At 39.6% G+C, this 4,226-nt stretch overlaps 1 non-coding gene across 1 annotated transcript; it reads left to right on the forward strand.

Moving 5' to 3' along the window:
- The first annotated feature begins 2,089 nt into the window (after nt 1-2,089).
- LOC118004810 lies at nt 2,090-2,214 on the forward strand. Its single transcript, XR_004677700.1, has one exon. It is a non-coding gene; the product is annotated as a U6atac minor spliceosomal RNA (small nuclear RNA).
- Nucleotides 2,215-4,226: the final 2,012 nt, after the last annotated feature.

Here is a 4,226-nt window from a genome sequence, read left to right on the forward strand (position 1 = left end):
TACAAAAGATAACAACTTTTGTTCTACCTAAATTAAAATTTTACACAAAAAATATAATTGCTATACAGTTATTTTTAACTTGTTAATGTGTTTTTATACCTATTATTTAATCAGAAGTAACTACTCTTTAGAGGGTCTGAAATAGGAACCAAATCTGGTTCTGCCACAACTTCCCTAATAATTATTCCTTGGTTCCTCAATGTGAAAATTACTTTTTCAAACAAAATGATTTCTTATGGCAGCATTTTATTTCAATAAGTCCATTCTCAGCTAACTGTTGTCATCTTCAGTTATTTTGGAAGTCCAAATGTTACCTTTCTGAGTTTCCTTTCTAAGTTCCTTGGCCTTTTAAAGTTGTTTGTTTTTTAATCCCCAGACAGGTATACTTCTTTTCCAGACTTTAATCTCTCCTTCGCCAGAAATCCACTTCTCTGCTTCATTAAGCCTCTCTGTAATATCCAGAATTAAATCACATACCTCATTTATTGTTGTGCTTGCAGATTGCTTTTTCCCCCCCTCTTTTTAACGCAGCACTGGAAATGACTTTGAAAGAAATGACCTAAAGTTTTCATCATTCAATTTATTTTTTTTTAAGATTATTTATTTATTTATTTGACAGAGAGAGACGGCAAAAGAGAGAATACAAGCAGGGGGAGTGGGAGAGGGAGAAGCAGGCTTCCCGCTGAGCAGGGAGCCCAATGCGGGGCTCGATCCCAGGACCCTGGGATCATGACCCGAGCTGAAGGCAGACGCTTAACGACTGAGCCACCCAGGCACCCCCATCATTCAATTTATTTTAATTTTTACTTGTAGGTAATTGTGCAATAAGAAGTTGTTTAACCTAAAAAAAGGAGGAAGTTGTCAAAAGTGCTGGGGTCGGGGAAGGGCATGGACAAATATTGTCACCTGCCAATAATTGAAGGGCTTTGTCATGTGAGGGAGGAATGATATTATTCTATAGAGTTTTCAAGATAGAACCAGGGGGGGCACCCGGGTGGCTCAGTCGTTAAGCATCTGCCTTCGGCTCTGGTCATGATCCCAGGGTCCTGGGATCGAGCCCCGCGTGGGGCTCCCTGCTTGGCGGGGAGTCTGCTTCTCCCTCTCCCACTCCCCCTGCTTGTGTTCCCTCTCTTGCTGTGTCTCTCTCTGTCAAATAAATAAAATCTTAAAAAAAAAAAGATAGAACCAAGGCCTGACAAAATAAGCTACCAGAAACATATTTCTACTCAGGCTCTTTTAGAAGCAATAAGTTATTCCCTTCCGAACGTACTTATTTGGGGGATTCCTGAAATGAAGAAGATATTTTACTGAATGAGTTTATAAACCTGTATCCACATTAAAACTTCTGGGAGGCTTTGGCTGAAGGTCTATCCCAGCAAAACAGAATCATGTGGTGGGTTAGAACAAAGACCAGGAGGATAAAGGACCTGGCTTTAAGTCCCAGGTGCGCTAGAGGCAAAGTTGTTTGCTGTTAGCAAGTTTTTTTTTTACCCTCTCCCTGCCTCATTTCTTCATCTATAAAATGGGAATGAAGGTCTTGTGATAGAGCTTTTATGAAGGTTAAATTAGTTAATATGTGTAAAGCATGCTGACAACTCACATGCATTATGTGTCACTTATTTTATATGGATTTCTTCTGTGTTCTTTTAAAAGTTTTTAGAAATAAGGAATAATATTTGGGTAGGTTATGATTCTGAAAACTGCACTCTTCAGTTGTCCATATGTACAGAACACATTCCATGAAAATGCACAAGATCCACAAGGGTAAGGACATTTTATTTGTTCATTGATGATTCCCAAGCATTAGAAACAGCTAGTCTATAGTAGATGCTCCATAAATAGGTATTGAATAAAAAAATTAAAATGCCCAGTTGTCCCACATTTTGAAGAACAAATAGCTGTATTTAGAATGATTCTTGTTTGTAATTATATCATTAATGATTACTGATTGTGGGATCATGATAATTCCATTCAGTCTTAAATAAAGGCTTTCTTTGTCATAACCAGAACATTTAAAATACAAGTCCTGGAAGTCAGGAACTATGCCCAATTTTTCCCTTTCTTGCTTTTAAAAAAAATCTGTACTAGAGGGTTGTATGAAAGGAGACAAGGTTAGCACTTCCCTGACAAGGAAGGAAGAAGACCTCAGGCCTGACAACACACATACTGTTAAGGCATGGCCACCTACTTTGTGGCATCTAACTATCGTTTGTTTTTTGTTTTTTTTCTATCGTTTTTTTAAGAAACAAAACAAATGAGGGGCCCCTGGATGGCGCAGTAGGTTAAGCATTAAGAGAGAGTGGGAGAGAGTACAAGCAGGGGGAGCAGCAGAGGGAGAGGGAGAAGTAGGCTCCCCCTTGAGCAAGGAGCCCAGTGTGGGTCTTGATCCCAGGACCCGGATCACGACCGGAGCAGAAGGTAAACATCTAACCGACTGAGTCACCCAGGCACCCTATTCTTGCCATTTTAAACACTGGGCTGATTCATTTGGTAGAGAGTGTAAACATTATGGGACACAAACCAGATAGATATAGAGCTGGCTTATAGTAAAAAGGCTTAAGAATTTTTATTTAAATAGTAACAAAAGAAATTAGTATATAATCTGAACACTATAAACCATATATCAGTTATCAAATGGTCAAGGAGTAACCTTGCATTGATGTCTTGGTAAATCCTGGCATAGGTCTAAAATATGTGGTTTTCTACTATGATTCCATGACTGAAATCTATCCCAACTGGATTACGACTGTTCCCCCATCCCTCCTACTTCTTGATGGATCCTATTTCACTCCACCCCCGGTGCCAAGGGAATTATGCGTTTCCAAGTAAAATTAAATAATAAGTTTGAAAAATCAGAAGTCAAATGTATAAATTGTATGGAACTTTTTCCGTTGAACCTTTGAAAATCCACATATGATACCACAAATTAACATTTCACAGTTGCCTGAACAATCATTTTAATGTAGTTAACACAGAGATGTTTGTCCCTGAGCAAGGGTCAAGATGCAGATTGGGACATCTTAGAAAATATAAGGAAGCCACTCAAAAATATTTCTAAGGCTTTGGCTAAACTCTGTGGGTTTCTGTAGGAACCCCTCATTATTCAGGCTTTGTAGCATAATGGTTACAAGAACTAGCTTTAGGATAAAAAAAGACCTGGGTTTACTTTTTCATTTACTGTTACTTGAATCAATTATTTATACTCTCTAGGTTCAGTTTACTCATCAGTAAAAGGAAGATGTTAATCCCACTCTGTAGAGTTACTGTAATGGTTAAATGAGATAATGTATGTTCAAAAAACATGTTATTATTAATAATCACACCAACCACTCATAATATTTATCATTTATTCAAAAAATATTTAAGAAGCACCAAATATGTGCAAGGCTCTGAGTTCCACCCTAGTGATGCCGACAGGGATTCCTCTAACTGTAGAAGGAAATAAACTTTTAAGGAAATGGTGCAATCAAGTATGTCAGATTGTATGATATAAGTCTGCCATGGATTCAGTGAGAGCACAAAACTTCAAGTCTATCCCAGGAGGTGGAGTCATAAAGAGGCTAACTGTATTAATGTCCCAGCAAGGGAGAGATGGCATACTCCAGGGTGTCAATGAGAAGAGTTTACCGTAAAGACTATTTACAGAGGTATGGGCAGGGTTAAGAGAACTAACAAGGATGATGAAGGCCCCTAGGATGAACAAGAGTGGGAAGAAGTATTAAACCCATAGACCGGTTTTGTTTCCAGTATCAAGGGAGAGCTGTAGCTGTGGGAGCTATGGCATTGGAGAGAAGAGCAAAGCACTACCAAACCACAGACCAGCAAGGATGAAAGCATGCAGAAACGGAGGGAATAAATACCCAGACCTCTCTCTCCTCCTGCCCTCTAATCTTCCAGTCAATGGGGCCTCCCATTGGCCAACTTCAATTGCAAGCTAGAGCTCAGAGTTGCACAGTGATGGAGATGTCCCACATCAGCCCCTGGGACACAAAGCTGGGTGAGAAGCAGAACTGGAGGGGCAGATAGAAAATAACCAGCACACTCCTGTTGATAGGAGCCTGGAAATGTGAGTAGGTGTGGCTCAGTTAGGAGGGCACTTTAGCAGATAGCACAACAAAAACAAAAACACGGAAGTGTGAGAAAACAAAACATGTCACATTAGTGGAATCAGAGTGTGGGAGGCAAGGCCAGAGATGAAGTAGAAGTCAAATCTTGGAGGGTCTGGT

Source organism: Mirounga leonina, unplaced genomic scaffold, assembly GCF_011800145.1.
Source record: "Mirounga leonina isolate KUSES-001 unplaced genomic scaffold, KU_Mleo_1.0 Mir_93, whole genome shotgun sequence".
NCBI lineage: Eukaryota > Metazoa > Chordata > Mammalia > Carnivora > Phocidae > Mirounga > Mirounga leonina.